The sequence below is a fragment of the Cydia fagiglandana genome, chromosome 23 (genome assembly GCF_963556715.1).
Source record: "Cydia fagiglandana chromosome 23, ilCydFagi1.1, whole genome shotgun sequence".
Taxonomy (NCBI): Eukaryota; Metazoa; Arthropoda; class Insecta; order Lepidoptera; family Tortricidae; genus Cydia; species Cydia fagiglandana.
In genome coordinates this window covers 12,761,483-12,786,165 of record NC_085954.1, presented here as the reverse complement: position 1 = coordinate 12,786,165, position 24,683 = coordinate 12,761,483, and the positions used below count along the sequence as shown (strand labels likewise).

Sequence of the window (24,683 nt, the reverse complement as noted above, 5' to 3'; positions counted from 1 at the left end):
AAAGTTAAGGCCTTAATAACGAAATCTCAGTAAAAGAATAAAATGTTGGTAAGCTGCCAGCTGCCTCATATATACCTGAAGAACTAAGGCTGAAATAATTAATAAATAAATACCATGGGGTCCTTTCCCTGAACTTTAAAAACCTGTGGTATTTTATAAACCTTAATTTGATAATGTCAAAAACACTGGACGTTCTTTTACCTTCTTTTTGCATTATTATTAAGCGCCAACGAGGTTGAACTCACCACCTTCTATATTGTGAGTCGAATCAAGTGTTAAAACTCTATATCGTGTAGTGTAATGTGTAATAAAGTCGGGTTCTTTATTGATAGAAACAAAGAAATAAATTAACAAACATAATAAAACTTACAAAAACTATAGGTAAAAAATTTGCCCCAGATCGCCGTCAACGGGCAAGGTGCCCAGAAGGCTGGCCGTATTTCCCCGCTGTATAGCGATGCTAATACGCTGGGCGAAATAGTGGCCAGCCCTCCGGTCACCAGAAGCCTCTATTAAGCGCGCCGACAAGTCTTTGTACAGTCGACGCGCACTTGGCCCCCACGGCCCCAAAGTTTCGACACCAAACGCCGCAAATATGTAGCTGCTTCCCAGAGCGGCATATTTGTAATTGTCTCATTTCTAAGGTCGGAACCTTAGGTACGGATACCCAGAGGGTAAAAACGGGACCCTATCCCTAAGGCTGGACCACTGTATGTCTCTCCGTATGTCTGTCACCAGGCTGTATCTCATGAACCGTGATATCTAAGACTCTTGAATTTTTCACAGATGATGTATTTCTGTTGCCGCTATAACAACAAACAGGGGAGATCGCGGCAAGAAATTACTATTTTTATTAAACCACATATTTTGATAAGAATAAGTACTTGATTTCGGTATTAATACAGTACGGAACCCTCGGTGGGCGAGTCCGACTCGCATTTTTCCAGTTTTTAGTTTAAGTATATTTGTTTTTTAATCATTACAAGCTTATGACCACGAAATCTGTGTAGAATAAGTATTTATTTAGGAACTTCCACCCTTTTTAACAAGATTTTATTAGGTCGACTTGACGTAACTAACTATGTAATGGAATCTAAGGTAACAAATTTAACCATCTTCCAAGGATCGTAGCGTCATAAAAATTGGCAGCTGTATGTAGTTCTGATAACAATACAATAATATGGTACTGTCGAACTGATCTGATGATGGAGACAGAAGGTGGCCATGAACTCTCGACCTGTATGTAACTAACTACCTATGTAATGGAATCTAAGGTAACTAATTTAACCATCTTCCATGGATCGTAGCGTCATAAAAATTGGCAGCTGTATGTAGTTCTGATGACAATACAATAATATGGTACTGTCGAACTGATCTGATGATGGAGACAAGAGGTGGCCATGAACTCTCGACCTGTATGTAACTAACTACCTATGTAATGGAATCTAAGGTAACTAATTTAACCATCTTCCAAGGATCGTAGCGTCATAAAAATTGGCAGCTGCATGTAGTTCTGATGACAATACAATAATATGGTACTGTCGAACTGATCTGATGATGGAGACAGGAGGTGGCCATAGGAACTCTGTGATGAAACAACGCAACCTATTGTGTTAGGGGTTTTTATAATTGTCTCGATGAGTATTAGCTGTCTGTCGTAAGAAAAGTACAGTCAGCGATAAATGCTTGTACCAAAAATGAACTTATTCCCTTTTCCTTTATTAGCAATAAACAATATTGTATTTTATTATACCTGCCCGTCCGTGGTTTGTGAGCTTCATTCGTCTGATAGCAAAATGTACCTAGATTTTAATGTAGTTTTCATTGGGAAATGTTGCAGTTTCCGTGCCGGGGGGAAATCTGTCGTATTTACTTTATGGCTGGTCCAGCGATAAACCGGGCACAAATTTTAACAATGCAGGAGTAGGACTTAGAGTTTAAAAGTGGTGATAAAATATGACGTGCTTGTGTTGTGATATAAAGTAAGTATACTGACTTTACCTAAAACATCTAAGAAATATCACATAAATATTGTTAAAAAAAAATTGCTGGCACCTATAAGCAGACTTTTTCGTGAAATTATTTCATTAAAGTAATTATGATTCGTTTACTAGGTTCTTAGGGGTGATGGTTTTGGAAATAACTGACATTTTTACAATTCAAGATGGCCGACGTGTATATTTTGAGTGGGTAAGTATAAATTTCAGAGAATTTAATTAAGTAAGACTGGCGGTATGAAATTCACCGGGATAGCTAGTTATAACAAAAAAACCATATTTTCTGTCTTTCTTATGTCGTTGATTGATAACAGCGCATTGCTTAGTACATTGTTCACTCAATACACTAAAACACAGTTGAAGTTGACTATAAAAATGAAAACGACCTTTCGATATAACCAATATAAACATGAAAGTTATATTTCTGCTTAACAATTTCTGTGACCACCTAAATATAATATTACGAGCACTAAAATATTATATCGCAATTTGTGAACGTTACAGTTAAGCTCGTCTTTTGTACATCATTCAGACAGATGTAGTTAACCTACTTGTTGTTATATGCTTATGTCTAGAAAGGTGGAAAAATATGATACTTTTTAATATTATAACTTGTTAGACCGAATGAAACTAATATTTGTACCTACATTTTGCTTATATAAATCTAGGTGTTGGCTAAGTACCAATTAGAAAAATCCGTCGTAGCAGCAAAAGAAAATAGGAGACAAATTCAAAAATGTAAACTTTTGCGCTGCAAGTTGTTCATATCGCCACACAAATCTTGCCCCGTTCCCACAAGACCAAGATAAAACAGGCATCAAAAATCCAAACGAAATAAAAATGCATTTTGCTCACAGTCCAAAGGGAACAATTTCATTCCTCTAACTCAATGTATGGGCACTGCCCAATTTAGGAAGACCCCTCTCTCCTTGCTAGAAAACACAAAATATAGGCTAAAATAGGGGAATACTGACCTATTGCGGAGCTCACTTTTATAATAGTTACCTTCAAAATGACCAGCATAAGCTGAGCCTTCTAAATGTCTTATCCAGATGTATTCACGTCCCATCTTATACTGGGCAAGTTTAAAAGCGGTCGCAAACCTCAGGCATAATTTTACAAAAGATTTCGGCTTTATGGTTGTTATTGCTGTTATATTTCTTTGAAAATGTGCCATTTGGTACCCCTGCTTGTAGCTCGTTTGTTAGGCATTGTGGAAATCGCCTTAACCGAGCTATGGATGTTCTTTTAAATTGGTTATGTTTGTGTCAATGTCGGAATTAACTGGCCTTTTTTTCTTTTAGCTGTTTGCTCTTGACGGGTAGTTTAAATTTAAACTTGCGGTTTAAAACAAAAGGCTTTGTGTACCTACTGACTCGTATCAGTAAAGATCGCAACTTATGGCATTTGATAATTTATTGATATGATGAGAAACCAGTCTTTTCCGCATGAAACCCCTATCACCTTCGGATGGTATCGGAAAGTTGTAAGGTAGACGGACTTCATCGTAATTATAAAATTTGCTTTAAACCATCTTACTTACTTACTTCGCTTGCTCAGCGACCCGAAGTGGATCTTGGCCTCCGACACTGGATTGCGCCATTCGTTCCTTTCCTGTGCGATCTGAAGCCATTCAGCCGCTTGGTCTTTCTGGACCTCGTCGATCCATCTGTACCACCAAAACCATCAAAACCATCTAAATATTTTAATTCATTGCATGTGTCCATAGACGACGATTAATCTGCTCTGTCATCTCCTATATCATAAAAATATTTACCTAATTATCTGTGAGAATGACTATAAAAAACCCATAAATCCATCCTCACAGTTTTCTCAGATATTATTTGGCAAGTGTAAAATTAGTAAGATTATAAGGAAAAATCGCCAACTTAAAGAAAGAACTTGTAAACACTTTTGGGATTCATTAGAAAGCTTTCGGAAAATTAACAAAGTCTGACATGTCGTAAATCATTCTGGAAAAATATTCGATGGACGAAGGCTGATTTATTTTTTCGGTTTTTGCTGAAGAAAATGCCACGTAGATGTCAATAAAAATGTTTGGGTAGTAAGTTTAAGCAGTTGAACTTTTTTGGATTTAGGCTGATATTTGATTTCGTAGTATCCCACATCTATTCTATACATGAATATAAATCCCAAATATAAAGTGGCTCATAATAAATTTAATGATCATGATTGATGACATTCCCATATATCACAGCAAACGTTTACAAAACTTAATTACCTCACTTAAAACGAAAAGCACCCTAATATGTTCCGTAACATTGACTATGTAATTAATTACTTTAAACCCAGTTAGTAGAAAATTACCTAAAAGAACTTATACAAAGCTTGCAAAGTTAAAACTCAAACAAAAACGAACCTTAAACGTTATGTATTTAGGGTGAGTTAGAGGCAGTTAAAAGTTTGTAAGAAAAAAAACGAAAAAGAAATTGTTGGCAATCAATGGCGGTTAAAATCGTGGCTCTTTAAATCTAAATAGCATTTAAACGCAAAAGAATAAGAACGATTTTTGAATGTATTTTAGTTAAAGAGCTGCAAATTGTTCTCCCGAAGGCAATTAGAAGGAAATATTGAAATACTTTAGTTTTTTTTTGCTTAAGGAAGTTTGTTCTCGTGTTTTTGACTTTAACCGAGTTTGAAGAGGGGTGTTTTTAATTAGCTACTTTGACTTTTGACTTTTGCTGGTAATCCGGAACTGTTTGGGAGTTGGAAGTTTCGATTGTGAAAGAACATGCAGGTTTGTAGAATAGCCAAGAGATTTACATGAACGTTGCAGATTACATTAATAATATCTGAACACTACATTAGCAAACATCGGATTCTAGGTGACAAAATGTAATAACAGGTAAGGAGTGCGTGTGCCTATCGATAAATTAAATTATCGATACTTTTCCTGATATTAGTGATCGCCCCAGCTTCGATTTTGTGACTGTGTATTATTAATATCAGGGGCCCGATTTTCGAATTTCGACCGCTCAATTTCTTGTATTTCGTTCAATAATATCTCCACTACTAGGCATTTAAATTCTACTAATAGAATTGAAAACGAGTGGTCAATACCACTCGATTCCGACTTTCAATCGCTCGTATTAAAAAAAATTAGCATTTCTCCGTTTTCCACCGATTCTCGAGTGCAGACATCGAGCGATCGGAATACAAAAATCGGCCCCCTGGGCGACCGAGCTTTGCTCAGAAAACATATAAGGACTCAAAAATACGCGTTTTCCCAGAGATAAGACCTAGCTAGATAAATTTTTCGCCTCCGAACACCCCCACATAGTAAATTTCATCGAAATCGTTACAGCCGTTTCCGAGATCCCCGAAATATATACATAAATAAATAAATATACAAGAATTGCTCGTTTAAAGGTGTAAGATGTAACTGTAATTGTAACTGTATGTTGTATATTACGAGTATTTGTAAGTTGCGACCTTAAAGATCACTCACGCTGTTTGGTGCACGCAAAATAAATGGCTACAAATATAATGACCACCAAAAAATACTTCGGTACCCTAAATAAAAAAATTATGCTTACCAAAAAAAATTTTTGAACACCAAAAAAATAAGCCCTAAAAATACAAAAGTACCACCATTTTAATTACGACTGCACTTCAAATTGTATTCAAATACTAAATATATTGAATGATCACCAAAAATCATTAATGATCACCAAATCTTGAAGACCAAATTAATGCTATATTTTCACCTAAATAAACCACTATGATTACCAAAAAATTTATACATATTACCAAATAAAGTAAACTGATGCCAAAATTACTAGCCCCTCCCGCTCAACCCCCCCGTAGCCCGCACCGCATACCTGATCCTAATCTGCTTTTCTAGTAGCATTTCGTTATGCTGCTAGAAAAGTAAGTTAAATTGCTATCAGTTAAGTGGGTTAGGTTAGGTTAGCACTGCGACCCTTACAGAAACGAAATGGTACTAGAAAGGTAGGTTAGGTTAAGTTTCAACTGCTACCCATACAGATACGAAATGCTACTAGAAAAGTGGGTTAGGTTAGGTTTGAACTGCGACCTTTACAGAAACGAAATGCTACTAGAAAAGTGGGTTAGGTTAGGTTTGAACTGCGACTCTTGCAGAAAAGAAATGCTACTAGAAAATTGGGTTAGGTTAGATTTGAACTGCGACCCTCACAGAAAAGAAATGTTACTAGAAAAGTGGGTTAGGTTAGGTTTGAACTGTGACCTTTACAGAAACGAAATGCTACTAGAAAAGTGGGTTAGGTTAGGTTTGAACTGCGACCCTTGCAGAAAAGAAATGCTACTAGAAAAGTGGGTTAGGTTAGATTTGAACTGCGACCCTCACAGAAAAGAAATGTTACTAGAAAAGTGGGTTAGGTTAGGTTTGAACTGTGACCTTTACAGAAACGAAATGCTACTAGAAAAGTGGGTTAGGTTAGGTTTGAACTGCGACCCTTGCAGAAAAGAAATGCTACTAGAAAAGTGGGTTAGGTTAGGTTTGAACTGCGGCCCTTACAGAAACGAAATGCTACTAGAAAAGTGGGTTAGGTTAGGTTAGAACTGCGAATGTTACAGAAATAAAATGCTACTAGAAAAAGGTGACGAAGTGGATTAATCAATTTGATAGGATAACGATATATTAAATATTTTTAATTAAAATGTGGTTACAATTATGGTGGTCATTTACTATTTTTGGGTTTACAGTGATTATTTTGGAGTCATTTGCTTTAATAGGATAGCAAGATGTAAAAATTTGGTTATCATTTCACATTAAAATGGGGTTTGAAATTTGGTAATCATTTACTATTTTTGGGTTAATAATGATTAGTTTGGTGTCATTTCCTTTAAAAGGATAGTAAAATGTAATAAAATTGGTAATCATTTCACATTAAAATGGTGTTATAATTTTGGTGATCATTCATTATTTTAGGGTGGTAAAATAGATTTTTTTGGTATTAAATTTTATTAAATCTGGTAATCAGTTAAATAGCAGCCAAAATAAATAGCAAGTCGTGTGTAAGATGCATTAAATGCACGCCAATCACAAAGACAGTCATCAAGGACGTATCAAAACAATTTCAAAACCGTAACTAAAATGAACCAGGCTCTAGGAGAAAATTATGAACCAAAGAACAAAAGCGCCACATACACCTTCCGTGCATGTCAAGTAGAGTGCTTGTATTAAAATTTACATTACGGCAATAATTTACAGGGGCACATTATTTTAAGCACATCCTCGACAGTAATGCGACATTTTCCGCTCTCGGGCGCAATTGTCCGCGTTTTTGTATTTCTTTCTAAGAGAAATCGGTTGAATGCGTGTTAGGATGTGTGTCACATAGGCGCGTAACATACCTTTTAACACGTTCTTGCGGTTACTTTTATACATCGTTTATACTTAAGCTTTTATCGAGATAAACCATTTTTCTACCAGGTATTTAACCTAGGGAGATTTTCAATTCAAATAACATTAGAAGTTGTAATACATGTATAAAAAGGGGTCATACAAAAATGATACCTACAATAATAGTAAAGCCTTTATTTCATTGAATGCAACTATATAATACTATTACCAGTAACTATATAATATAAGGTCAAACATAACACTGAGTTCTTAGTAGGTAGATATCGTAGAAATTCTGAAAATAGCACTTGGAGGTGGTGTAGAAGTAAACCAGGAGCTCCATTCACCTTGCAAAATATAGCTAAGCGTTTGAAAAATTTCCTTGCATTGTTATCCACTCAGGTTATAAAGGTCCAGACAGACAGACAGACGGACAGACAGACAGACGGACAGATAGACGGACAGTGGAGTCTTAGTAATAGGGTCCCATTTTAACCCTTTGGATACGGTAAAAAGTGCCAGAATCTATTGCAAAAGTGTCACTTGCCGGTGTGATAGTGAGCCAGATCCACTCAACCTCTCGCTTAGAATAATTCGTCGCTCGCTGCGAGTTATAGACTCTCCAGTCTCCACTCGAGAGCACGAGGTAGGCGTAGCCGTAGGTCTCTTAGTAGATACAGATCTAAAATTTTATGACATATGGGTGCACTTCAGAACAGAGACCTATTTTAGCCAATTTTTTTACGGCGCGATTCGGGAAATGAATTAGACATTCACTAGATATGAAATAGTAAAGATATGTGACGTTCCACGGTAAAAGGTACCTTGTAGTGGTTGGCGCTTGCGCTATTATTAACACCGCTCCAATATTCAGACGGTGCAATGATACCTTTTGCCGTGGAACGTCACACGTCTTTACTATTTCATATCTAGATATGAAATAGGAAATGAATCTTTAAATCATTTCCCGAATCGTGTCGTTAGTAGATACAGATCTGAAATTTTATGACATATGGGTGCACTTCAGAACAGAGACCTATTTTAGCCAATTTTTTTAGTTTTTTTGTAGAAGAGAAATATTGTTTAGATCTAATGAGAAACTTTTGATTGTTATTGTTTTTAGATCAGAACCATAGGAAGCATAACAACCAACGTATTTTAATTTCTAGGTCTTGTATTTTGTAGCTTGCATAAAAATAAACATGTTGACATGTTGAATTAGACATTTTCACTGTGTGTGTATGTGTGTCTGTCTGTGGCACCGTAGTTCTTACACGGATAAACCAAAATGGATGTGGTTTTGTTACACACAATTTGGCAGTGGTTCTTAGAAATGTTTACTCATTTGTTTTGTTTTTTGGTATTTGTTTTTAAAATGTTCAGTCTAATGTTATTTACTTTAAGTCTTTTCCGGCCGACAACGGCTGGTTGTTTTGACTTGCATTTTATAAACATAGTAAAATCTAGCTTGGTTGGATAAGCTTTAAAGTAATATTTTGGTATTAATTAATATGGATTTCTGCATAGTAACGCCTGATTCTGTTCCTTATTTGGTTACGCAATACAACAATATACGTCGCGAAACTCGCAATTGAAATAAACACTCAACGAAAGCGACGAAATCTGTTAAAAGAGGCATTATATTCGTGGACAAAAACAGGTGTTTCTCGTGTGAATGTGAACACTTAATAATGCGAGTACCTAGAGTTATGTCAGGGGAGACAACAGTCCAGGCACAGCGTAGAACAGATAGAGGTATTTAATGATAAAACGCTTCTTTTAGTTTTACAACTACATTTCGCATTTTCTCAAAGGCTAGCTGGAAGAGATCCTTTTTAAGGATAAGTTCGCCTTTGTATATAACATTTTCATTTTTGTTTTGTTTTTGTCCGTTTTATGTAAATCTGTTTATGTGCAATAAAGTGACATACATACATTTAACCCGACACCAGTTCGCCACGGGTCGTGTTTATCGCTCCCGTATTGGCTTACACAGCCACGAAAAACGTTGTCGCCCTACTTTATGCTGTTTGTACAGTCTGTTAGACTCGAAGGCCAATCATGAATTTTAATAGTCCCATTACATTGATTTTGAAAGACAACGCACAGCCTGTACCTGATTATGTAGATTAAAGAGTTCTATTACGAAAAAAAATCTTAAATTAAACCTATGAGGGGGTAGAAATGTGGTTGTAAGTTTTAAAGGGCATCTAAGCGGATTAAGACGCGGCGGTACTTAAAACAATAAAAAATTTGTAAAACAAAATTGCTGTTTTGGGGCGTCCATGTGTTTGGGTTGACTCTCCTTTAAATTTGTGTGATAGATTCGCAATAATTCTAAAAACTTCAGTTTTTTTAGGGTTCCGTACCCAACGGGTAAAACGGGACCCTATTACTAAGACTTCGCTGTCCGTCCGTCCGTCCGTCTGTCACCAGGCTGTATCTCACGAACCGTGATAGCTAGACAGTTGAAATTTTCACAGATGATGTACTTCTGTTGCCGCTATAACAACAAATAGTAAAAACAGAATAAAATAAAGATTTAAGTGGGGCTCCCATACAACAAACGTGATTTTTGACCAAAGTTAAGCAACGTCGGGAGTGGTCAGTACTTGGATGGGTGACCGTTTTTTTTTGTTTTTTTTTTTGCATTATGGTACGGAACCCTTCGTGCGCGAGTCCGACTCGCACTTGCCCGGTTTTTTTTCTCGTACTTCTTGAAAAAATCCTGAGTAGTTTTAGTTTTCTAACACAAATAATCGATAAACCATATTAAGAAGCTGCTGGTGGATGCGACGATGGGGACCGCAGGGCTGGCAGCTTCCTCGCCCAGTGCATCAGTATTACAAAAAGTACGGCACCTGGCCTAAGGGTGATTTTTTTATTTTATAATTTAGGTTATAATTTTACTTAAGTTTAGTTTTTAAATTTCTATACAATATATTTTATATTTGTTTTTTTCTTAATAAAATATGTTTAATTTCATCTTAATGTATCCTACCGACTGCGCCATGTTAAGTTATAATTCAATTCAAGTCAATTGAATCGTACCGACTAATTTGTTGCACATAAATATGATGCTACTCACATTTGCCATTTGACATGCAATTACCTACAGTTAAAGTTGACGAAATATAAAATAACAAAATGGGCTCTTGTTCAAACTTCGTCTTGTTCGTCACAGTCATATCAAGAACAGCGTTTTTATACACAAGTGGCTCCGCTGCGCTCTATATAAATGAGCTGGGTATCAGATGAAATATATGGAGATGTAATACACGCTCGCCTGTTAGGAGATATTACTGTAACGCGAGTCGCGACAACGCGACTGGCTCCTGATCGAAAACAATTTCAAAGGGATCCGGTGTTTAAATGCAAAACTTTTAATTAAATGTTTATAAAATGATAAAGGCTATAAAAGTTGAATTAAAATAGGTTAACGATCTAGTTGTAAATTTAAATTCTTGGCGCATAACGAAAAATGCACACAATACATAGTTTTTTTTTAAGAAAAAAAAAAAGGTTTTTTAGTTGCCTATACATATAGTGCGACATAAAACAGTAGAACTGAAATTAAATAAAATTCAAATGGGACTAAAAATTCAATATTAAACTGTTGCCATGTTTAATGTTGAAAATGTGACAATACCAATTGTTGTCAAAAATGTTACAAGTGGTTACGTAGGAAGTGGCACCTTCGATAATTTTCTACAATTTGCTATACTACACTTTTTAGGGTTCTGTAGCCAAATGGCAAAAAACGGAACCCTTATGGATTCGTCATGTCTGTACGTCTGTCTGTCCGTGTATGTCACAGCCACTTTTTTCCGAAACTATAAGAACTACATATACTGTTGAAACTTGGTAAGTAGATGTATTCTGTGAACCACATTAAGATTTTTACACAAAAATAGAAAAAAAACGATAAATTTGGGGGTCCCCCATACTTAGAACTGAAACTCAAAAAATTTTTTTTTCATCAAACCCATACGTGTGGGGTATATAGATATGGGGTATACAGATAGGTCTTCAAAAGTGATATTGAGGTTTCTAATATCATTTTTTTCTATACTGAATAGTTTGCGCGAGAGACACTTCCAACGTGGTAAAATGTGCGTCCCCCCCCTGTAACTTCTAAAATAAGAGAATGATAAAACTAAAAAAAAATATATGATGTACATTACCATGCAAACTTCCACCGAAAATTGGTTTGAATGAGATCTAGTAAGTAGTTTTTTTTAATACGTCATAAATCGTAAACCGCTATTTTATTATGTTACTGGCTGTTACGGAACCCTTCATGGGCGAGTCCGACTCGCACTTGGCCGCTTTTGTTTGAGACTAAAAAAATTGTCCCTGCTCCTGCTCCTTTATGGAAATCACAGTGTTTCATTGACCTCCTGCTGAATGAACAAATGACCTGCTCGTTCACTCGGTCATTGGAATATCTAATAGGAACCCGCTTCGTTTCGTTCGCGGATGAATAGAAATCAATTATGCAGAAGTATTTCATTCAATTTCGTTCATTTTGCTAGTTTAGGTTTTTAAAGTCGGATTTAGTACGAGACTTGTTTAACTAAGTTCATTAAAGCTAAGTAGTTCTAAATGTCATAAGAATGTATAATGGGGTTTGAAAACGTCAATTTCATTTCAAGAAAACTATTACAACTAGAATGCAAGGTACTTCTTTTTATGTGATAAGAAATTTAATAAAAAAATAATTTATTTTAGATTTTTTTTTGCACCCATCCACCCAACATCCAGCGCTCCGGACCAAACTAGCTACAGACTGGGTCCCACAGGACGGATCTCGGGGCAGAGGAAGACCAAAACGGAGATGGCGGGACGACCTTTACACATTTTGTAAAGAGTGGCGGGAGTGTGCATCGGATAGGACCAAATGGCGGGAAAGAGGGGAGGCCTTTGCCCAGCAGTGGGACACTCCTATAAGTTAACAAAAAAAAGATTTTTATTGGACTCAAATGACTCAATAGGATTTGACAAAATTCGCAACCGATAAAAAAAATGTCATTTAAAAGGTACATGAGTATTTTCGAATTGTTTTAATTATAAACCGGCGTGTTGTCAAACTTTCTTAGAACCGAATTAATTGTGGGTACAAAAATTATGTACACGTGTCACCATAGAATGGTATGGTGCAGTCAACTGTAAAAATATGGGTGCACAAATCTTCTCATAAATATGTCCCATAGCTCTTATGACAGCGAATTAAGAACTATGGGACATATTTTTGAATAAGTTGTGGCTACACCCATATTATTACAATTGACTGTACCACATTGCTGTCAATATTAGCTTTATTATACGAATGAATGTTTAATGGAATCTTAAAAAAAACCATAAATTTTAATTCTTCTTCTTTTCCCTGCCCTTATCCCTCGTTATGTGGGGTCGGCACAACATGTTTTTCTCTTCCATTCTCCTCTGTCTTTCGTCACCTCAGCACTCACTCCTTTCTACCTACCTTACCTGACCTTTTTCCTTTGATATCTTCTTCCTCGCGTTATCCCGGCATTTCGCCACGGCTCATGAGAGCCTGGGGTCCGCTTGACATCTAATCCCATGATTTGACGTAGGCACTAGTTTTTACGAAAGCAACTGCCATCTGACCTTCCAACCCAGAGCCGGGGAGCCGGGGTTTGAACCCGCGACCTACAGATTGCAAGTTGCACTCTCTCACCGCTAGGCCACCAGCGCTTCGCTTTTTCTTTTGATATACCTACTACAAACTCATTATTCTTACACCCCTCACCAAATGGAGTTGTAGAACGAAGTAATAGGTCCACAGTAATGGCATCGTAAAGAGTGCCGCACAAAAAGCAAATCAGGCCACAATGGAGGCCTCAAGTAAATTCGTAATAGAGGCACAGTAGAAGTCAAACAGTAAGGCTAATGGAATTTAAGATGACAAGGCAAATAAATAGAAATGAAAATACAATTCTAGGGATAGTAAATTGCGTTATGTCACACAGTTTATCCTATGTGGTCGCTGTAAGTTATACAACAAGAAAAGACAGAATTAAGAATAACAAAAGGAAAATGGAACCCATTTACGAAATACGTAGTATAACAAAAGAAGACAGAATTAAGAAAAAAGGAAATTAATTAGAACATAAAATAGAGGTACATTTCACGTTAATTAATTAAATCACTTGAAATATGGATTCTTATCCATATCTTCTGCACTTAACTATTTTACGAGTATAACATACTATTTTCTACACTGCGCAATATATATTAAAAAAATTGAACTGTATATTTCTTATAAAAATATTCAATACTTAACTATTATTACTACACCTTATAACACCAAAGTCCGCCGACGCGTTTCTCTGTGTGTGTGTACGTATGTAGGTATGTTCGCGATAAACTCAAAAACTACTAAACGGATTTTGATACGGTTTTCACCGATTAGTACACAGTGATAGGTATAATTTGATAAGGTTTTATGTTACCTGTGCGAGACTGGGGCGGGTGGCTAGTACGTACTAGCAGATGTTTTCGAAATTCCGCTGGTCTATTCAATTATTACGAAATCTTTTTGTGATTCTATATAAATATTTGAAAGCAAACATGAAAACAACTTTGAAGTATACAATTAGTGTTTCGAAGAAATATTCTTTATCTGCGACCGTCGAATAAAATACTTGTTGACTTAATATAAAGGTTATTATTTTTAATGATTTACAAACTTCAAGTTCCGATGGTCTCGTAAACATGCTTTATTCTTGGTTTAGTATCTATTTATTTGGTTTTCTTACTAAAAATACTTGTTGTTTACGTATACTCAAGTGTAAAAATATGGGTGCACAAATCTACTCAAAAATATGTCCCATACCCCCTTATGTCAGCGAATTAAGAACTATGGGACATGTTTTTGAGTAAATTGTCTACATCCATATTTTTACACTTGACTGTACTAAAATTTGAATTAATATAATAGGTTACTTATCTTAGTTGATATTTCATATTTTAACAGGCGTATTCCGATTTTAATCGAGGGAGGAAGGGGCACGAATAATATCTTTGTGCCCCGGGTTATCTCGCCTGCACGTGGTCCTCCTGCTGTTTAACGGAAGAGATAGCAACAGAGAAGGAAAACTTGAAACAAACCCGGCTCGGTGCCAGCCGTCATGCACCTGCAGCCGATCCGACTCCGCGCGTATTGACTTGTCTTTCCCGCGGATCTAGTCGGTGAGGCCGAGAGAGAGCCACGGGTCTTGGGCAACCCTGTGTCTCTTCGTTTGTGTCCCAGGCGATGCTGTGTCTGTGGAGAGGAAACTTCACCCACGACGGTTTGCCGCGTGGAAAACAACACGGGGAGTGGCAGTGACCAGTAATAAGTCCAAACAGATAGGCGTAAGTTAGGACGCTAGGGGTCACTCCTGACAGTGGGAGGGTCCTTCGTAGGCCCACTGATCAGTTACCGCCCGCTTAAGCCGGGCAGCCCCCGGTCAGTTAGGTACTGATCCGCCTCGGTGCCGGTCTGTTCCTTTTGGGTGTAGGGAGCACTAGCCTTCAACTAGACGACCGGCGTCGTAACGTACTTCACCTGCTGAAAGACAGTCAAAAAGAAATAATAACACAACCCGCTTATCCATGCGCATTGCGACATGGAATGTCCGTACTATGAGGACAGGCCTCCCGGACACCGTGGGAGGCTCAAGTAACAGCAACGCATGCGACCTGCGTAAGACGGCTGTAATCAGCATGGAATTAGATAGGCTTAACATATCAATAGCAGCCCTACAAGAAACCAGGCTACCTGATGAAGGCTCACTGCGCGAGGCACAATACACGTTCTTCTGGAGAGGTAAGGGGCCTGATGCTGTTCGTGAGCATGGTGTTGGCTTCGCCGTTCGCAATGATTTGCTTAAAGCAATCGAAAAACCTCATGGGGTCTCTGAGCGCATAATGGTGTTGCGAGTTAACACAACCAGCGGCTACATTACACTCATCTCCGCGTACGCTCCAACACTACCATCAACGGACGAGGCCAAGGACCAATTTTACGACCAGCTCCATGAAACAGTGCGCGGTGTAAAATCTTCCGATCGCCTGTATATTCTAGGCGATTTTAACGCTAGAATTGGTCAAGACCGTGATGCGTGGCAGAACTGTATTGGTGAACATGGTATCGGTAAACAAAACGAAAATGGCCAGCGTCTGCTAGAGTTTTGTTCTAGAAACCTACTGTGCGTCACCAATACATACTTTAAGGGAAAATTATCGCGCAAAGTTTCATGGAAACATCCTCGCTCGGGTCATTGGCATCAGCTGGATATGATCCTCTCCAGAAAGAAAGACCTCCGGGAGACACTCCACACCAGAACCTTTCACAGTGCAGAATGTGACACCGATCACTCCTTGGTGGTGGCGCGCGTTGCCTTCACTCAGAAGAAAATCCATTCGTCCAGACCTCCTGGTAAGAAGAAAGTCAACGTTCTGAATACTAGGAATGACGAGATGGTCAGTGAATTTGGGGAGTTGGTAAAAAGCGCGCAATCAACCTGGAGTGAGAATGCACAAGTAGATGACATGTGGAGGAGCGTCAGAACGTTGCTAACAGACACTGCCTGCTCAATTTTCGGTTACCAGGAAACTAAAACCAAGGATTGGTTCGCCGAAAACTCAGAGCATCTAAAACCTCTTCTTGACTCCAAGCGTGAAGCTGCATTGAAACACCGCATGAAGCCCACTCTTGAAACACGGGAAGACCTTAAAAACGCCACGTCAACTCTACAGCGAAATGCACGATACTTTGCAAATGTGTACTGGACGAACCTGTGCACAAATATTCAAAAGTGCGCTGACGTCGGTAACTTCAGCGGTGTTTACTCAGGCATCAAGCAGGTCCTGGGTCCTGTAACTAAAAAGACAGCCCCTCTTAAAGAAGTGGACGGTACTGTCATAACTGATAGCTGCCGCCAACTCGGACGATGGGTGGAACATTACACCAAACTTTATTCGAACCCAATTGCTATTGACCCAGAGGCCCTAGCACACACGCCAAAACTAGCAACTTGGGTCGAACTAGAGGCGCCACCTTCTATAGAGGAATTTCATAAGGCTGTGCAGCAGCTGAAACGCGGAAAGAGTCCTGGCAGTGATGGTACTCAAGCAGACATCATAAAGCTCGAGTGTATGGGTCCAATTCTGCATAGTCTGTTGTGGAAATGCTGGGAGGAAGGAAAATTCCCACAGGATATGCGCGATGCGAACATCATCACATTGTACAAAGGGAAGGGTGACCGCGGTGATTGCAACAATTACCGGGGCATTTCCCTCCTTAGTATTGTGGGCAAGTTATTCGGTCGGGTAGTTCTTTCAAGGCTACAGCAACTTGCAAATCGCGTATATCCCGAAAGCCAGTGTGGATTCCGTGCCCAGCGTTCTACAACGGATATGATCTTTACACTTCGGCAGATTCAAGAAAAGTGTAGAGAGCAGAGAACACCCCTTGTTGTCGCGTTCGTTGACCTGAATAAGGCCTTCGACACCGTCAGCAGGGAAGGGCTTTACTCCGTACTAGAACACATTGGATGCCCCCCAAAACTATCGAGTCTAGTGAAGTCGTTTCACGAGGGTATGCAAGGTGCAGTGGTATTTGACGGTACCGTGTCTGACCCGTTCTCTATGCGTCGAGGTGTTCGGCAAGGCTGCGTACTGGCGCCTACCCTGTTTGGTATTTTCTTCTCGTTACTGCTGAAAACTGCGTTCGGTGACGACCAACAGGGTATCCATCTTCATACGAGGGCTGACGGAAAACTATACAATGTGTCTCTATTAAAGTCTAAGCAAAAACGAGACGATTTATTCGTTGACAGTTTGCTTTTTGCCGACGACGCAGCCTTCATCGCCACATCGCAGCATGAGCTTCAGACCATTATGGACAAGTTTTCGCGTGCCTGTGCTCTATTCTCTATGTCCATAAATCCCCGGAAAACTGTCGTACTGGCTCAAGGGTGTGCGGAAACACCGACAATCCTGTTGGATGGCGCCCCGCTCGAGTCAGTCGACAAGTTTTGCTACCTCGGGTCGACGGTGACTAACAATCTCTCGCCGGATGCAGAAATTGACGTTCGAATCGGGAAAGCGGCTACGATGTTTGGGAAGTTGAGTACAAGAGTATGGCAAAATAAACATCTTACCAGGAAAACCCAGATGGTTGTTTATCAAACGTGCATCCTGAGCATACTCTTGTACGGGGCTGAGACCTGGACCTCGTATGCCAAGCACGAACGTCGTCTTAACGCTTTCCACATGCGCTGCATCCGGAACATTTTGGGCATACACTGGAAGGATAGGGTCACAAACGAGAGGGTGCTTGAGATTGCTCAGCTGCCCAGCCTCTTTGCGCTGCTAAAGCAGAGACGCTTACGTTGGCTGGGGCATGTGCATCGAATGCAACCTTCTCGTTTACCGCGGCGTGTTTTGCTTGGTGCCATAGCTGATGCCAAGAGAAGCGTCGGTCGGCCAATGTTACGACATAAGGATTGCGCCAAGCGAGACATGCTCGCCTTCAACATCCCGGTACACAAATGGGAGGAACTTGCCGAGGACAGAGTCAAGTGGCGCAAACTAGTTTTTGACGGGCGTAAAATTCACGATGACGCTTGGTTTAAGACACTCGCAAGTAAGCGAGCCAAGCGACATCAGCCCAACACATGTTCACCACGGGCACATTACACCTGCCAGGCCTGTGGGCGTGTTTGCCGCTCCCGTATTGGCTTACACAGCCACGAAAAACGTTGTCTCCCTACCTGACACTGTTTGTATAGTCTGTAATAGACTCGAAGGCCGATGATGATGATGTGAATTAGATCTGGATAAGATACGGATTGAACCTGTCAGTGTCAAAAGTGACGTTTTTGGTTGAAGAAATGTCACTTTCGACACTGACAGATCGGATCCATATCTAATCCAGATTGAATCTATCCTGTAGTATAGTTCAAATTAGAATACACCTGAAAGTGAGACACGGCCCAATTCGAACTTTAAGATACGTCAAATAATAGATATAGAAACGATGACGTGACGTTTCAACGTTCCGAGTCAAAAGTGACGTTTCTTCAAACATAAACGTCACTTTTGACACTGACATCTAATCCATATCGTTTCTAGATCTATTAATTGACGTATCTTAAAGTTCGAATCGGGCAGTCAGCGTATAAACGACATATTTTCATAAAAATTTTACATTAATGATGACATTACGACACTTCGTCATTGAAATAGTCGTTATAACGAGTAGCTTGGTCCAATTCCATACCAATAAAATGAGACGAAAAACTTTTTTTAGTCCTTGTTTTGTTTCCATACTGCATTTCCTCGACTGTGCCATCTGTCAAACCAATCTGTTATTGAGCCCCATTTTAAACGCCCCCCCACCGGCCCAAAATAATTGAAATTGACAGTCCGCCCGAAATCGCTGTCAAAATTAATTCTCCATGATTTGGGTATTGTTTTGGTTTGTGACGTCACGATGACATGTCATTTTATTGCGTTAGGAAATTGTCGGTTAATTTTCGTACAGGAATTTCACAAAAGGAGCATTCCATGAAAGCGGTTAGTTTTTTCATGCAGTCTTTTTTAACAAAAACCGTTATTAATTAGGCATAATTGTAGCTAAAAGTATTGCCGTAATTATGAGCACAAGTCGCTTAAGTAACATTTGATTTAATACCGAATTTAATTGTCAACTTACGTATTACAGGAATACAAAGTTTTTTAAGAACACAATCGACTTTAGATGATACTAATAAAACACGATAAAAAGACACGCCCAAAGAGTATACCTGCCGGCGTATTATGGATGATTTTATCCACGTGATAAAATAAGTGACGGAAACCGATTTATCACGCTATCACGTAGACAAGAACGGCCATCATATCTGCACAGGCGTGCGTGCGTGCGTGTGTGTGTGTGTGTGTGTGTGTGTGTTTTACCGTGGGGCTTAGTTAATTTGTGTGAGGATGACCTAATTTTTTTCTCAATCTACGGTTCATATACGTAAAGAAAATAAATGGGTACAATCCGTACAGTAATAATAATATGTATATTCTGTCAAATAATAATAGCATCAGTAAAATTGTAATATTATAATATGTAAATAAAGCATTGTAATATTAAATAATAACTTCCATATTTTACCTTCATTCCGAAACTTGCCCAAAGAATGTTAACGAACCATACATCAAAATTCAGTTTTTCTCTTGTCCGAATTTCCTTTTATTATAATTGCCCTATATAAAATCACCAAACAAAATACAACCTTAATCATATAGAATACGACTCAACTTTGAGTGTGAAAAATTCGGGTCATGGAAATAAGTTGGTAATTTTCTTCCAATAACTTGCTATTCTGAAATACACTTAATAGTTATGTGTTTATGGTTCATTTCACATTGATTTATGTTGGAAGTAGTGATAGTCAAATCATTCAGCCAATCAATCGCTAGTACCTAATGATTGTAATGAATCTCGGCACGCGAAATTTCAATTAAACCTATTCTGTGATTTACACCTTATAATTGCTGTCATTTAATACCGCCCACGATCTTATTTCTATCTAATTAAAGTTCCTTTTTGATAAACAATGATCTTCAAAGTGGCAAATATATATTTGCCACAAATTTTATGCAGCGCTTTTAATTTAAATTGGATTTTAAAGAAATACAGTTAAGGTTTAGTTTTGGTTTCGTCTTGTGTTCTTGTGTTTTATTGTTTAAGTGTTGTTTTGGTAATATTAATGATAAAGAAATCAATTAATGACTATTTATACTTATCTTATAAGTAATTTAATTATTGTAAGATAAGAATAATTACTAGTACTTATCAGATATTTTATATAGATATTGCACTAAATAGAGACGAGTGGAGGAAGAGGGGGGAGGCCTTTGCCCAGCAGTGGGACACACAATAATAATATCAGATATTTACATTTTGTATATTTCGTAAAACAAGAAAAATAATAATGTTACATAAAACTAGTGATGTATCTTAGTCGAAAATTGCTCGATATACATATTTCGAGGAAATTTACTTATTGAGAGTCATTCGTTTTGTCCAATCGACTTAAAAAATGAGTGGCCCGTGTTAATAATAATTATACTTATAATTATATTTCATAGTCATAGCTGTCTCTTTTATTCCGCTCATAACACTTATTTCATTTTTTTGTTACTTTTACACCAGTGGCTCTGCGAGCTGAAGACCACGTGAGGATAACTTTAAACTGAACAAATAGCTTCGCCATTTTGAAAATTTTCTAAAAGAAAAAAAACTCTATATGGTAATCAACGATCTTGCTCACAAAATTTCATGAGAACTGGTTGAGAATTGCAACCTGTAGAGGAGAACATCTGGACATACATGACTGAAATGAAGTCCTTCGCTAACGCTCGGTTAAATATATGTTGGTTATTTTATTGGGCTATGATTTGCATAAAAGACAATCTTATTTGATAAACTCGATATTCACCGTCAATTTTCAATTATCTCTGTCAGCTCTTAAACTTATTAAAAACGCTGAGAAAGGCACCAAATCTTATACCTAACGAACGAAAAAACCCGATGTCCCTAATATAAATTATCTGGGTGTCAACTACGCACTCTCTTACCCTAATACAGATTGGAAAATTTCCAACTAAAATTCAATCTTAACCATTAATAAATACAGTTCCAATTTGCTTGACTCTTACGTTTGCATTTAAAAAGCTGCGTCGTTTGAAAAAAGAATGTCCAACGGTTGTTTCAAAGTTGAATTTCGATCGACAGATTTTAACGTATTTGTTACAAGTGAATTTGAGCTGTATGTCTATGACTATAAGGTTGTATTTTAGTCGTAGGGTGTAGAGTATGGTTAGGATCATTTATCAAGTAGGATAGGGCCTGTCAGTCCTCTGATATCCTTCTACCGATATCTGGAGAAAGGTGATATTTTTCCTTAAACGCGTGTAGGTTCTTTTCATATGATAAAGACAGAACGAGGTTTTTCGAGATTGGGTATAAGTGTAGGAAATGCAAAAGGTAGTTTGTACTTGTATTATTACAAAATAATATATATCGTGGTTTTAGGAAAACCTAGGCCAATATGGAGCATTAAGGAGAATTAAAAGACGTTATAAAAACTTACGTACGAGTGTAAATTTTAAGGTGAATACAAAATCATTTTTAACCAATCCGAAACGGTGACGCTTCGCATGGTCAATTACTGATGCTCGTACCTATATTTTTTTTATTTTGTTTACGATTTTTAGATTTGGATGAAATTTGGCCAATTTGAAGACATTCTGGGCGGAATAAATACGAAACCAAAACTTGGCCCGTAAAAATGTAGGCGCTATGTAATTTGTACATTTGTAGTTACATTTTCATAACGCAGAGGCAGATTTTTAGGGTTCCGTAGCCAAATGGCAAAAAACGGAACCCTTATGGATTCGTCATGTCTGTCTGTCTGTCTGTCTGTCCGTGTATGTCACAGCCACTTTTTTCCGAAACTATAAGAACTATACTGTTGAAACTTGATAAGTAGATGTATTCTGTGAACCAACAAGATGGGAGGACGACATTAAAAAGATTGCAGGCCCGCTCTGGAGGAGAGAAGCAGCAAATAGGGCTGCTTGGAGGAGATTTGGAGAGGCGTATGCCCAACAGTGGGCGCATACTCGCTGAGGGAGAAGAAGAAGAAGAGATTCGGTGAACCGCATTAGGATTTTCATAGAAAAATAGGAAAAAGAAACAATTAATTTTGTGGGTTCCCCATATTTAGAACTGAAATTAAAAAAAAAATCTCATCAAACCCATACGTGTGGGGTATTTATGGATCTTGGTCTTAAAAAGTAATATTGAGGTTTCTGATATCATTTTTTTCTAAACTGAATAGTTTGCGCGAGAGACACTTCCAAAGTGGTAAAATGTGTGTAACCCCCCTGTAACTTCTAAAATAAGAGAATGATAAAACTAAAAAAAATATATGATGTACATTACCATGTAAACTTCCACTGAAAATTGGTTTAAATGAGTACTACTAGATAGTAGGTAGTTTTTTTTAATACGTCATAAATCGTCAATCGCAATTTTATTATGTTACTTGCTGCTACGGAACCCTTCATGGGCGAGTCCGACTCGCACTTGACCGCTTTTTTGTACTTATAATTGCGGTTATATTGAACAGAATAGGGAACCATCACGAAATAATAACGAAAACAAATGAAAAAAAAATCTACAATAAAATGAAGATCGGTCCATTATTTGTTTTTTAGAGTTGCGTAGTCACCTAGAAACCCTTATAGTTCGCCAGGTCTGTCTGTCTGTCTGTCCGAGGCTTTGCTCCGTGATCGTTAGTGCTAGAAAGCTGCAATTTGGCATATCCATCCCAATGGGATACATTAATCATGCATTGCGACTTAACGGTAAAATAAAAAGTATAAAAAAATACCTATCTGCCATTTCATATACATACTATCAAATGATGATGAATTTTCACATAATAGGTAACAGCGGTTACATCAGTTGGCGCTGATTTTGAGGTTTTGTTGTTGTTGTTAATTGTATGTATTTCAATTGGCATTTTAGTGCGATTGGTTTGTGGTGACAGTTCATTAATTAGGCAACAATTTAGTAAATTGTTGTCTAATTGCTCGATAACATTACACTTCGCGTTATTCGATAGGTAGTCCTCTTGATATCTACATCAACAATGAAATATAATAACTCCTTTGGAATGTTTTTTTATGTTATTCGTGACTTTTCATTTACAAACATGAATTTTATTCATCATCATCAATATTTAAGAGCTAAGCTCTTGTCGGTGGAGTAATCGCCACTCTTCTTTTGCTGGGCCAGCCTTTTAACTCCCTCGTACGACACCTCGTACCTCGTATGATTTTATTGGGCAGTGAAAATTAGGTAAGGCTGCTTTTCCAGAGGTGAAGATGAAAGGAGTCGTGCGGAAATCGACCAATAGCATTGATTGTAATCCAGCGGAGTGGAATAGTGATGGGAATTACATCCAGTGCGATTGGTTCCCGCACGTGTCCTCTCATTTCCGCTGAACTGGGCCTCAGTGGAGAGGCAGCCTAATACAATAATAATAACCAATGGGTTATTATTATTGAATAGAATAGAAAGAAATAGAAATAATTTTATTCGTAAGCACAAACACAAAATAAAAACTTATACTAAACAGAGAAACATAAAAAAGAGAAAGTGCCACGAAATGGTCTCACCTCAGCATGTTGCTGGCGACTTCCAGCGCTGATCTTATTGGGCCTCTCCACTGAAGCCCAGTTCCCCCACCAACCCCAACCCCAACCCCATTGGGTTAGCCGGTCGAAGTATTTAGCAGATGGCGCCAGCGTAGCTTGCCCCGTCAATCCCTAGAAATGTGTTCAATTGTATGCCCTGGATGCCAGACCTTTAAGCCAAATCTCATAGACAAAGGAGCCAAATGCTATGCAAATCTTTGACAGTTGCCAACCCCATAACCTAATAAACCTATTACAAAATCCATGTAGAGCCATCGTAAAACAAATGCAATAAGCCAGATATCTAAATGTGAACTGCGGATCCATCGCCGCTGCAATTATTACAGTAATCACAAAACCGCATGTTTTATTTGGATTTATTGTCGTATATAAAAAATAATATTGTTGTGTATAAGAAATAATAAGGTTTTTAAGATGTCTAAATGATTAATGGAAGTGATGCCCCGGATAAGATCCGCAGTAAAACATTTCACCTTTGGAGTGCAAGGGTCCTCTTGTTACTCTAACCTGGTTAATGGGAACTTGATAGGATATTGAAAAGATAAGACCAAATATATGACATGCAATTTAATACAATTCGCTAACTACTACAATGCACTCCGCTTTAGGGCGGGCGCTGCTCAGAATACAATCGGTCTCTCTAAACTGTCGGCGGTTATGGGATGACACTATAGTAAACCTTAATCTACGATCGCGAGAGGGACGAGACGCGGGGTTTTGGCCAAAACCTGGGATAAAAGTCTAGTGCACTCACGGGTACCGAACGTAGCTATCATCCACAGGCCCGCTGGTATTTAACGCAGCAGGCGGATCGCTGACGGTGGGCGACGGGCGTTCCTCAAGCTCCGGCTTTGGCAAGCCCGGGCGAGAACAACCCGCGGCGCTCAGGAGTTCCACAAGAAGAACCCGCGCGATGAGACCTTGGGGTCGTCGGACCGCGGCAAGGCTGTCCGACACACGGCTCGCGGGTCGAGGCCGTGCCCTACGGCTTGATGGTGGCGCCAACGTGTCGCGCCTCGGAGTCGACAGGCCACGCAAGTGAAGGG

General features: G+C 38.5%; 1 protein-coding gene and 1 long non-coding RNA gene across 9 annotated transcripts in view; one reads left to right on the top strand and one right to left on the bottom strand.

Annotated features, from left to right (window-relative positions):
• Positions 1 to 11,611, bottom strand: part of LOC134675970 (uncharacterized) — a 142,956-nt gene extending 131,345 nt beyond the window's left edge. Inside the window, exon 1 of the long non-coding RNA XR_010099841.1 lies at positions 11,364 to 11,611. This is a non-coding gene — a long non-coding RNA (uncharacterized LOC134675970). The remainder of the gene's footprint in view (positions 1 to 11,363) is intronic.
• LOC134675839 (hemicentin-2) overlaps positions 1 to 24,683 on the top strand; it is a 665,006-nt gene that overhangs the window by 160,937 nt on the left and 479,386 nt on the right. The window lies entirely within an intron of this gene.